We start from the raw sequence: 13,317 nt of genomic DNA, 5'->3' as shown, positions 1-13,317 counted from the left end.
ATCAATCAATTTGTTTAATAATCAAAATAGATGGATCAATTACTACTTCTACATTTATTTATATCCTTTAATATAAAATTTTAATATTTTTTATTTCCATTACTCTCATGATCTTTGATAATCATAACTCCTTTTATGATATCATTTCATATTTCATATTGTTGTCCTATAAATAGAAGCATTATAAGTCTTCTTCCCCCATCAACAAAATTAACAATATTTTATTCACTATATATTTTTTGAACTTACATATATTCTTTTGAAAAAAATTATTTGTGTACCTTCTAAAATATCCTCCTTATTCTTTTCTTTTGGGTATGTTATTTGTTCTTCATGTATTATTATTTTGGCATTTTAATTGATTTGATTTACACTAAATTTGGTGTTATTATTATCTTATATTATTTGTAACTTCAAAGTAAGAACATGTATGATTTAAATCCATTTTCTTACAATTCTTATTCATCATGTATTAATATTTGTGATGTATTATTTTTTATAGGGATAAGAAGAAGATCAAATAGTGAACGGATGAAATGAAGATGAAGTGATGACTATGTGAAGATTTGAGGAGTAAGACATAAGAATCGCTTGATATGAATGTCATTCGTAGAATTATATATATATATATATTATTATTTTGGTTTTATCTAAATGGTTCAAATTACTACACACAATTTGTTCACTTTGTTTGTCGTTATACTAAAAATAAATATAAAGGAGAAACAAAGATAAAATACTGTAACACCTTTTTTGACATTTTTTCTCATTTCTTTCAATTAGTTTATTTTACAAAATCAGGTCCTTAATTATACATTCAATTACAAAAATTCTAATCTTAAATATTAGTAATGTGCATAACTCTCAAGTCTTTCATATTCATAACCCTCAATTAGTTAATGTACAAGAAGACAATTTATCTTTTTCTCTTTTTATTTTTTATTTTTAATTGTTTTTATCTTTCTCTATTACTCATGTGATTGATTTGTATTAAATTAAATCTATAGATAATAATAATAACGAAGAAATATAGAAAAGGTAATGTAGTACTTTTCTAGAACCTCCATTTTTATTTATTCCTTTTCTCATTTTTTGATAATTTCTTCTTCATTTATGTATTTATTTTATTTTTCATAATTCAAAAATTAATTATTCAATTAATCAATTTTCACCTCTCACTATGATTACCTTCTTTATTAGAGATTTGAATATATATTCATGTATTCTACCTCCTTCAATCTTTAATCTTAATTAATTTTACTAATGTGTAGTAATAATGTGCTAAAAATGGGAGATAATAAGACAAACTATTGTATATATATCTCATGTCACACCCCTTTTTTTTTTTTAACTCCGAAAAGATATAGATTTTTGAAGGTTCGAAAGGGTTTTTATTGTTAAAGTGACGAAAGATTAAAAATTTATTTCGAAAAAGGATTATTTACATTTTTATTCAGAGTCGCCACTTGACATAATCTGGTGTGCCAAGTCACCTTTGAGAGATCCTTTTCAAAAATAATTTTTGATTCTTTAAACTGATTTGCGAACAGAGATTCTGGTTAAGGAATTCTGTTGACCGAGGGGAAGGTGTTAGGCACCCCTCGATCCCGTGGTTCGACCACGGTAGCTTGGTGGAGCATATTGGCTAATTTGACACCATGAATATATAAACCACATAAAACACATAAAACAAGCAACAAACAAATCAAACAATGTTCAAAAGCAAAATAATGTCCAGTCCGAGTTATACAGTCCCGAAAATAGAAAAATACGGAAATGTAAATCCTATTCTAAACTAATCCTAGACTAAGCTCCAATGCCTTACCCGACGCCTTGGGCCTTCATCACGAACGTCCTCCGAGTACAAAGTACTTTGGGCATTTCCCGAATAAAATAATACAAGTACTTCGGGGCATTCTCCGGCCAAATGATACATTTGATCCAAACCCATAAAACCAAGCCATTCAACACACATTTTCAACATTCAACAATCCATGCGTTCTAAATTTTCCTACCCGAACCTACAATTCGCCTACTAGATTTAATTTATCACAATTCCCACAAATTCAATATAATCGATGATCTAAAATTAATACTAATTTACTAATCGCGTTTAACCCCATCCCAAATTTCTTTTAACCCGCGAATTTTAACATGAAATAGTTATCAAGCCATATCAACATCGATTTCATATCAACGACTATCTATCCAAATAAACAACACCAAGTATCATCCAAATACTCAATCAACCATCGTCAAACAAATAATGATAATAAAAGAGTAGAGTCGAGAATTGAACCTCAAAAGTTTTCGATTGACTTAAGAAGAAAGATGAGAGCCGCTCCGATAACCTCAACGAACCTCAATTCGAACCCCAGCTCCGGTATGCATCCTTCTTTCATTTTCTACTGACCCAAAATAGAAAATTGCCAAAATAGACGAAACCAAACCCAATTTTGTGCAAAAGAAAGCCTCAATTCGGACCTGAATCGCCAATTTCGGACCCAACTCCTACCTAATTTCGCACACCGAAAGGATCTATTCCGTCTGCTTTCCAGGGGGTTTCGGGATCGGACTCACTGCTTCCGTCTTACCAGAGTTTCAGAGAGCTCGGACAACATCAAAAAATGGAGAATGGCCCAAATTCAGGGCAACAAAGGACTGTTAACACCCGATGTTTAACTATTTTCTCTCGATCCCCTATCTCTTTCGATTTCTATCTCTCTCTCTATTTTTCTCTATTCTTACCCCTTTCGATCTCTTCCTCAATCGATGATGTGTGTGTGAAGTCGTGTGTGGTGGAGTGTGAAGCTATGCGTGTGTGCGTATTCCATGAAAATGGAACAAAAATTGGTCCCCTGAGGAAGATGAGTCCCTGTTCCAACTACTCTCTCTTTTTCTCACCTACCTCTTGCAATCTCTCTTTGTGTGTTATGGAGGAGACCAAAATATTGTGAGTGTGTGTATGGTTCTTGTAACAATATCGTAAAGATGAAGAAAAGAACAAAAAAATAAAGTCCTCAAAATGGCCTGAGGTCGATTTTTTTATGTAGAAGATGAAAAAAATGGAGGAGCGTATATTGTTGTATGAATATTATTCTGTGGGCCCCCTCTTTTTCTATATTTTTGTTGTGTATTTTGGTTAAAAGGAATAAAAAAATGTAAGGGTGGGGGTGAGTGGGGTAGGTAGGGTAGGGGTAGGGTGTGGATGAGGTGTAAAAATTAGTTAGGATAAGGGAATATTTTGGGATTGGTGATTTAATTTGTTAGGATGTATTGTATTTGTTTTCTTGTGGGGAAAGTGTAGAATGGGTGAGGGTACAATAAAATGAGGTAAAAATGAATAAAATTGAACTTGGGAGGGACAAAATTAGGTGTCTACAGCATGCTCCCTTTGAATGTAAACATGAAGTGTGTTCAGACAAAGAAGTGGACAACGAGACAAAATTTTGTCTCGACCATTATTCAAAAAGAATAAAACAGAAGGAAGGAGAGAAACCAAGTCTTGACTTTGGACATCATACTCATCCCTAGTTATGAGGGAATCAAGTCACGGGTATCTCAAATGATTGAAAGGAGAGGGACTATACCGATTTGGAGAGTCGAGTGAGGTTCCATCGAGATTCCGGTCCGCGGCTCTATCATTACATTAAAAATGAAAATTACAAGTTAAAACATAAATAAAATTACAAAAATCCTATCTATGCGGCTTCTTTTGGACTCTTGACTTGAGTTTCATCACCCTATTCTTCAGGCGGGCTCCTGACTTGCAATTTCTTCAACTTGTTGCCTGACTTTCAATTTCTTCACCCTGTTCTCCAGGTGGGCTCCTGACTTGCTATTTTTCAGTTTCTTCACCTTGTTGTTTGACTTTCCATTTATTCTCCCTGTGCTTCGGGTGGGCTTTAATGTTGCTTGAATTATCAAAATAAGGAAGTGCGTCTTCTTACAGATATTGCTTGAATTACCAAAATAAGGAAGTGCGTCTCCTTACCAATGCCGCTTGAATTACCAAAATAAGAAAGTGTGTCTCCTTACCAATGCTACTTGGATTACCCAAACAAGGAAGTGCATCTCCTTACAAATGTTGCTAGAAATACCCAAACAGGAAAACGCGTCTCCTTACCAATGCCTCTTAAATTACCAAAATAAGGAAGTGCGACTCCTTACAAATGCCGCTTAAATTATCCAAATAAGGAAGTGCCTCTCATTACAAATACCACTTGAATTACCAAACCAAGAAAGTGCGTCTCCTTATCAATGTCTCTTGAATTTCCCAAACAAGGAAGTGCATCTCCTTACAAATACCACTTGAATTACCAAACAAGGAATTGCGTCTCCTTACAAATACCGCTTGAATTACCAAACAAGGAAGTGCATCTCCTTACCAATATTGCTTGAATTACCCAGATAAGAAAGTTCATCTTCTTACAAATGTTGCTTGAATTACCTAGATAAGGAAGTGCATCTCCTTACAAATGTTGCTAGAAATACCCAAATAGGAAAGTGCGTCTCCTTACCAATGCCTCTTGAATTACCAAAATAAGGAAATGTATCTCCTTACCAATGTTGCTTGAATTGTCCAAACAAGGAAGTGCATCTCCTTACAAATATCACTTGAATTACCCAAAATAAGAAAGTGCGTTTCCTTACAAATGTTGCTTGAATTGTCCCAAACAAGGAAGTTCATCTCCTCGAGATATTGGATTATGAGCTTCGTAGTGGTTTTTGATTACCAGACCTGTGCAACAAAATTGCCTCTTGCATTTGTATAAATGAGAATATTACGGCCTCTGATGTCTAGGCTTTGAAATTCTTGATCTGAATGTAACATGTGTTCCAGTTTCATACAAAGAAAACTTGTGAGTATAAAAACATAGTGGTTGGTTTGTGGCTTTAGATTTTGCGGCAATTGCTCTTGCCTTCATCATATTTAACCTTATTTCCGACCATTAGCATATGTCACTGACTTGCTGCATCATTGACCCAAACTCAGATTATTAAGAGTGACTCTGAAACAAACACAGTATCTCTGCTTTGCCATGCTTCTCAGATAAACCCTTTGAACCTTGGTATTTCCATGAGTTTCCAGACTTGTCAGTTGACAAAAATTTCTGAATGTCTTATTTCGGCTACAATCATGTCTCTTTCATGTGTTGGCCTTTTGTCTTGCTTTGCGCAATTGAAGAAGCTGGTAGCCAGTTTTGATATGGACTTGACTCAAAAACAAGAGAAAAATGATGATGACTTTTATTTGGACAACTGACTCAAGAAAACAAAATAAAAACAAAAGAAGAAAGAAAAGACAATGAATGTTCCCATTTGAAACAAAGAAATAAAAATTTTATCTAGAAATGACAGTCAACTCTAATGATTATGCCATGCATTTTAGATTAAGCTACCTGATCTTTACATCCAAACTTTCTACCAATTGTTGTTGAGTTAATGGCCGTGAAACTGAGTTATTTCTTTAGGTCAATTGCATTTAAGACCTCATTCGGCTAGTGCCACCTTGCAGGGTTTTTACCAACAAGCCTCTCGCATTCTCTTTTTCTCAGTTCACCATTATCTTATGGTGTCTGTGAGGGTTTTTCACCAATGAGACTCTTATTTTTATTTTTCTCAACTCACAGTCGTCTTATAGTGCCCGTGACGGTTTTCACCGATAAGACTCTCTCATTTTTATCTCTCTCGACTTACCATCACCTTATGGTGCCCATGAGGGTTTTCACCAATAAGACTCTCATTTTTATTTCTCCCCTGATTTCTTATGCTGAGGAAGACAAGTAGTTCCCAAGATACGTCATCATATCCCTTGCATGCTTAGCCTTAACATTCTCAAAGATTAATCTGAAGGTCTTTCTTTGGTTGTACCTTGGATTTTGGATAGGGTTAGAAAGAAAGGATGACATGAGGCTTAAACGACACTTGAAGTGGGGTAGGACTTACAACTTTTGGAATCGACTCAAATAATGAGAATTAACCCATGCCCCAGTTTCTTTGGCTAGGTGACTCTAAACTATTTATTTGGTTGGACCGAGCCCAGAGTAGGGCAACCTACATATCTCACCCTCGAAAGAGGAAAATCAGGTCACACGTAGTTCTAGCAGCTTGTTCTTTTGATTGATTCTGATTTTTTTTCTCGTTTCTCTTTGGAAATTTTTTTCTGACCCTATCTTTAACACTCTTCTCTTTTCTTTCCTTTTGGACACATTTTTTTTTTCTGACACTTTTCTTTTGAGTTTTACTGACTCTATCTTGATTCTAAAAGAGGGGTATGAAATAAAATAGGACTAAATCTCAAATGGGGTAAACAAAGGATGACACAATGTTTGGATAGCAGAATGAAATACCTTCGTCATATCAATCTTTAAAAATCCAAGTACATATCATGCAATATGAAAGTGAAAGATGAAAGATCATTTGTGACATCTTTTCAGCATTAACTTTGACTGAGTCTGTGTGTCACTACTTCTTCCACAAACTCCACCTTTGTTGTACATTCCTCACATCGAATGACTCATGCTTTCGTGGAGCTGATTTTTCTATCCCTCGGGATCACAAATCCGCTATTTGACCTAATTGAGCAATGTTTTTCAATTGATGACCAAATTATTCTTGTGATTCTCAAAATAATTGCCTTAATTTTCAAAGAAGGTTTAAATTTGTAACCAATGTCTCAGCACTCTACCTATTTTCTCAGATGCTCTCTTTTTCTAACTTTAACCCTCTGATTCAATGTTTCATGGTTAAGCTAGATTTTAAGATCCGGCTGAAAATTCACCAGGCATGTCATAACACTAGAATCAACATAAAATATGATGTGTAAAGAAAACAAACACATAATTAAAATACAAAGGAAAAAGGACACTTCATTTAGTTGAAATAAAAGATAGAAAGGTTTGAACATAAACGACACAGGGACAAAACAAGATAAATCCCAAACTACAACCTTGAAATAATTCAAAAAATAGAAAAGAAAACAAAACAAACTACCAGACCTCTTCCTAGTAGGGAGAGGAGTGACTTCTCAATTGCTCAACCTGACATCTTAGCCATTGGTTTGCATATCAGCATGACTAGAGCTTTTCTCACTGTCAATGGTCTGAACGATATTTCAAAGAACGACAATCTTCAATACTGTGACCCTGAACATCAGAATGATATTCACATCGTACATTAGCATAAAAACTTCTTGAATGTGGGTCAGGAGTATACCCAAGAAGAGGAGTGATCATGCCCTGCTGTACCAATCTCTGAAATAAACTTACATACGACTCTCCCATTGGTGTGAAACTATCTCTCGACTTCTGTCTCATTTCATCGTTTGACTTAAATTGAAAACCAGGCCTAGAAGGGCTTCGATATGTATGTGGAGTTAGAGGATGAATCGACAGAGTTGGAGCGTGCCAGTGTGGGTAAGATGGAGGTTGAACATATGGTTACACATTATACACTTAATATGGAGGTGGAGGAATGAAATATAATGGATTTTGGGAAAGATTCTATGGATCTTGGGCATAAACTTGGGTTTGAGCCTGTGGGTAACGATGGTGTGGTCCTCTTGCCCGTGCCTGTTGTCCAACTACAATGGCAGATGCATCTTCCTCATACTTTTTTCCTCCGACACTTCCCGAACCTTTTGAATTGCTTGAGTAGTCGCTTTCAATGTTGCCAAACTCACAATGCGGTCGGTCTTAATTCCATCCTCTATCATCTCCCCCATTTTGAGGACCTCAATAAAGGGCTTGCCTAATGCAGGTAACAAGTGTTGATAATATGTTTCATCCTGCGCTTGAATAAATACCTCTATTATCTTACTTTCTTTCATTGACGGTTTTACCCTAGCAACTTGTTCACGCCATCTAATCGTATACTCTCTGAAAGTCTCAGTATTTTTTTTCTTCATGTTATTTAGGGATTTCTCATCACGAATCAACTTCATATTATATTAGAATTGTTGCACAAATTCATTAGCTAGGTCATCCCAACTAATCCACTTATCGATGTCTTGGTCAACAAACCATTCTGAAGCTAGGCCTGAAAGACTCTCACTGAAATATGCCATGAGTAATTCTTCCTTTCCCCCAGCACCCCTTAGTTGGTTGCAATAACGTCTAAAATATGGTACAGGATCTCCATGTCTATCATACTTCTCAAACTTCGGCATTTTAAAACCAAAAGGAAGATGAAACCCTGGAAATATGCACAGATCTTTATATGAGACACTTTTGTGCCCCCCAAGTCCCTGGAGGTCTTTCATAGCCAGTTCTAACCTTCTCAATTTTCTGGTTATTTCCTCTTGTTCTTTTGTTATCACAGGTTTATCAGTGTTAAGAGGAAATTCAGGCGGATGAGTATAGCCATAAGGATTAGTCGACTTAAATATGGGCTCAATTACATGATGTTGATCAGCAAAAATATTCAATACAGGCTCTCTCACAGAGTGGGGAGGCACAAGTTGTGGTTAAACCTCAAAAGTAGGAGCTTCGGGTGGGGGTGGTGCTGCAAAAACATGAACAATGGGTGGAGCCGAGCATGTGGTAGCTTTGTGTTGAGGAGTGAGGAAATGAATATTGGAAGTGTTTGGATAGTGTTGCCTCGGAGTAGGTCCTGATGCATGTTGTGGTGTGTCAACAAAAATAGGAAACTGTGTATGTGACACTGGAGGCAAACTAGAAAAATATTCCAGATTATCAGCGGGAAATGGAGGAGGTGGCAACCCATTAGCCCAAACTCAATGTATTTCTATCATTTGTTGCCTTAATTTTTGAATCTCTTCATTAGCTCCTAAATTCTCATTGCCCGAACTCCCTATCTGATCAGTGACAATAAACTCGATATCCTTGTTGGTCATAACTTTCTTTGTAACTTGGTGCAATATGGAGGACCAGCCAAAATACCACAAACCAACCACCTTAAACTAACTGAACAAGAGATAGCAAATGCGTTAGAATTCAATATTTTTTTCTCAAAACCTTTTTTTCTTTTTGAAAAGGTCACCGAACCCAAGAAGGGTACCTACATATCTCACTCCCGAGAGAGGAGAATCAGGTGTGCGTAGTTCATGAAGTCTTGCCAAAATGGCCAATTAAACTCTTTTTCCATTCTTTTTCTTGAAACTTCAAAGAGAAAAGAAAATAACAAATTGTCAAAAGAATCGACAAAAATCTTTTTTGAATTTTTCATCTCAACATCCCTATACAAAATGACATCTATGATCACCCAAGAAAATCTTTTTGAGTTTTTAATTTTACATTTCATGCGAAAATAAAACTTGAACCAATAAAAGGAAAATCTTTTTTTTTGTAGTTTCCTTTTAAAGATGTATAAGAAACACTTACTCTAAATAAAGAGTGGAGAAAATCTTTTTGGATTTTTCAAATAAGATTGCCGAACCAACAATAGGCTGCCTACGTTTCTCACTCCCGAAAGAGGAGAATCAGGGATGCGTAGTTCATCCAGATTGGACAATTAAGGATTAAATGACAAACTAAATCCTGAATTTAGAGACACGACTAAAAACAGACAATAAAAGTAAAACCTTTTTTGGATTTTTAAGTAGAAACTAACACCAACAACTATGACAGAAAAATTCTTTTTGATATTTTCGTTATATTAAAATGTACAAAGCTCCTATTAAAAGGAAAAAAATATTTTTTGGAGTTTTCAAATTGTGAATACTTACTAAAGAAATAAAGGGAAAATCTTTTTAAAGTTTTTGATTTTTTGGGAAATGAGTGCAAAAAGTAAAAAAAAAAACATTTTTTTTTTGAATTGTGAATAACAAAAGCCAAAGGACCAAGTGGGTCCTGCAAGATCTCAATATGATGCAAATAAACATGACCTAAAGGCTGACCTACGCTGGGGTTCACTAACAAGGCTGTTCAAGGGAGCGTATGGTCGATAGTGGCTGCGCTAGCTTTCTACCCACTCCATACCAGCCGATGGCTCCCCCTCCTAAAAATAAAGGTGACTCAACTATAGGTCGTGTACACAACGTGTACTACAGAACTTGTTGTAGAAAGAATTAACTCGGGTTATGCAAATGATGCCAGATATAAAGCGGTAACACATAAGAGAAAAACTGTAAACACGTAGCACGTAGGCAATCAACAACGATAAATAAATACAAACAATAACACAAATAATGTCAAAACTAAGCCGATATAACACCAAAAATAAGCTCGAATTCTGAAAAGGATCCCCAGCAGAGTCGTCAGAGCTGTCACACCCCTTTTTTAACTCCAAAAAGATATAGATTTTTGAAGGTTCGTAAGGGTTTTTATTATTAAAGTGATAAAAGATTGAAAATTTATTTCGAAAAAGGATTATTTACATTTTTATTCAGAGTCGCCACTTGACATAATTCGGTGTGCCAAGTCACCTTAGAGAGATCCTTTTCAAAAATAATTTTTGACTCTTTAAACTGATTTGCGAACAGAGATCCGGCTAAGAAATTCTATTGACCGAGGGGAAGGTGTTAGGCACTCCTCGATCCCGTGGTTCAACCACGGTAGCTTGGTGGAGCATATCGGTTAATTTGACACCATGAATATATAAACCACATAAAACACATAAAACAAGCAACAAACAAATCAAACAAAGTTCAAAACCAAAATAATGTCCAGTCCGAGTTATACAGTCCCGAAAAAAATACGAAAATGTAAATTCTATTCTAAAATAATCCTAGACTAAGCTCCAATGCCTCACCCGACGCCTCGGGACTTCATCAAGAATGTCCTCCAAGTACAAAATACTTCGAGGCATTCCCCGAATAAAATAATACAAGTACTTCGGGGCATTCCCCGGCCAAATGATACATTTGATCCAAACCCATAAAACCAAGCCATTCAACACATATTTTCAATATTCAACAATCCACACGTTCTAAATTTGCCTATCCGAACCTACAATTTGCCTACCAGATTTGATTTATCACAATTCCCACAAATTCAATATAATCGATGATCCAAAATTAATACTAATTTACTAATCACGTTTAACCCCTTCCCAAATTTCTTTTAACCTGCGGATTTTAAAATGAAATAGTTATCAAGCCATATCAACATCGATTTCATATCAACGACTAACTATCCAAATAAACAATACCAAGTATCAACCAAATACTCAATCAACCATCGTCAAACACATAATGATAATAAAAGAGTAGAGTCGAGAATTGGACCTCAAAAGTTTTCAATTGACTTAAGAAGAAAGATGAGAGCAGCTCCGAGAACCTCAATTCAAACCCCAGCTCTAGTATGCATCCTTCTTTTGTTTTCTACTGACCCAAATAGAAAATCGCCAAAATAGATGAAACCGAACCCAATTTTGTGCAAAAGAAAACCTCAATTCGGACCTGAATCGCCAATTTTGGACCCAGCTCCTACCTAATTTCGCACACCGAACGGATCTATTCCATTTTATTTCCAGGGGGTTTCGGGATCAGACTCACTGCTTTCGTCTTACCAGAGTTTCAGAGAGCTCGAAAAACATCAAAAAATGGAGAATGGCCAAATTCAGGGCAACAACGGACTGTTAACCCCCGATGTAACTACTTTCTCTTGATCCCCTATCTCTTTTGATTCCTATCTCTCTCTCTATTTTTCTTTATTCTTACCCCTCTTGATCTCTTCCTCAATCGATGATGTGTGTGTGATGTCATGTGTGGTGGAGTGTGAAGTTGTGCGTGTGTGCTTATTCCGTGAAAATGAAACAAAAATTGGTCCCCTGAGGAAGATGAGTCTCTGTTCCAACTACTCTCTCTTTTTCTCACCCACCTCTCGCAATCTCTCTTTGTGTGTTATGGAGGAGACCAAAATGTTGTGGGTGTGTGTATGGTTCTTGTAACAATATCACAAAGATGAAGAAAAGAACAAAAAATTGAAGTCCTCAAAATGGCGTGAGGTCGATTTTTTTATGTAGAAGATGAAAAAAAATGGAGGAGCGTATATTGTTGTGTGAATATTATTCTGTGGGCCCCCTCTTTTTCTATATTTTTGTTGTGTATTTTGGTAAAAAGGATTAAAAAAACGTGAGGGTGGGGGTGAGTGGGGTAGGTAGGGTAGAGGTAGGGTGTGGATGAGGTGTAAAAATTAGTTAGGATAAGGGAATATTTTGGGATTGGTGATTTAATTTGTTAGGATTTGTTGTATTTGTTTTCTTGTGGGGAAAGTATAGAATGGGTGAGGATACAATAAAGTGAGGTAAAAATAAATAAAATTGGACTTGGGAGGGACAAAATTAGGTGTCTACATCTCACACTGTCGAATTATGCATACATGAATAAATTATTTTAGTTGTTATAGTTGCACTCTTTCAACAAAATTCACTTTCATTATGTATTCCTGCCTCCCTCTCCTTTCCATGTATTTTTGATTCTTTGTCTTTAATTTAAAATTTTAATATATATATTTGAAAGTTTCAAATGATAACAGCACAAGAACACAATCTCGAAAAAAGTTTGTGGTGAAGATATGTTATGGCGAAAGGTTTCAAATCTTTGATGACTTTTGGTTGGTATTTAGACTTAAAAACATTACTCTAAGTTATCATGTAGAATTTCAAAATAAAAAGTTCATGGTAAAATTTAATTCCATGAATGATTGTCTTTACTAATAAAGAATCGTTCCTTGCAAATTGGACAAATTTTTATAACTTATTTTGAATTTTGCTTTTGTTATCTTATACCTTCATGAAAATAGTTTTTTGTCGGTGTGTGCCAAAGAATAGAACTAACTTCCCACTATTTTAATTTTCATCGTTAAAAATATTATATAATAAATTTAATAAGTTAATTTATAATCACGCGAAGCGCGATCAAATTCACTAGCCTACTAATAAACCCAAGAAATAATCAAAGAAACAAGCTAATACCAAATACAATTGCAACTAGTCCTAGAAACTTCATTATCTCCTTCATTTCTTTAAAAGAGAACTACCCAACTTCCTGACAGAGATATAGATGACGTAAGCAAGTTAGATATGATTTCTATCTCTATTTTGGTTGATATTTCTTCATGGTAACGGAGATTTGGCTTAACTAAAGAAAGATCTTGAAGTATCAAATTCTCAATTTTATGAGCTACTTGAGAAATCATAGATAAGATGATTAATTTTATTAATTTATTCTTTATTTATCTATATTTATATCTATAATTTATAATATATTAAAACTGTAAAAAACCTTAGAAATATTATTTGAACTTCTTGCCCTTCATTAACAAAATCGTCTTTTCACTATTTTTTCTAATATTTACGAATTAAAAATTAATTAAATACATTTATGGTCAACCTTTCTTTGTTTTTCTATTA

The 13,317-nt window shown here is 35.1% G+C and overlaps 1 long non-coding RNA gene across 1 annotated transcript in view; it reads right to left on the bottom strand.

The window, feature by feature from the left end:
- LOC124888738 overlaps positions 1-3,172 on the bottom strand; it is a 7,358-nt gene extending 4,186 nt beyond the window's left edge. Inside the window, exon 1 of the long non-coding RNA XR_007047538.1 lies at positions 2,300-3,172. This is a non-coding gene — a long non-coding RNA (uncharacterized LOC124888738). The remainder of the gene's footprint in view (positions 1-2,299) is intronic.
- Positions 3,173-13,317: the final 10,145 nt, after the last annotated feature.

Source organism: Capsicum annuum, chromosome 11 (genome assembly GCF_002878395.1).
Source record: "Capsicum annuum cultivar UCD-10X-F1 chromosome 11, UCD10Xv1.1, whole genome shotgun sequence".
Lineage (NCBI taxonomy): Eukaryota > Viridiplantae > Streptophyta > Magnoliopsida > Solanales > Solanaceae > Capsicum > Capsicum annuum.
This window is presented reverse-complemented; position numbering and strand designations above follow the sequence as displayed.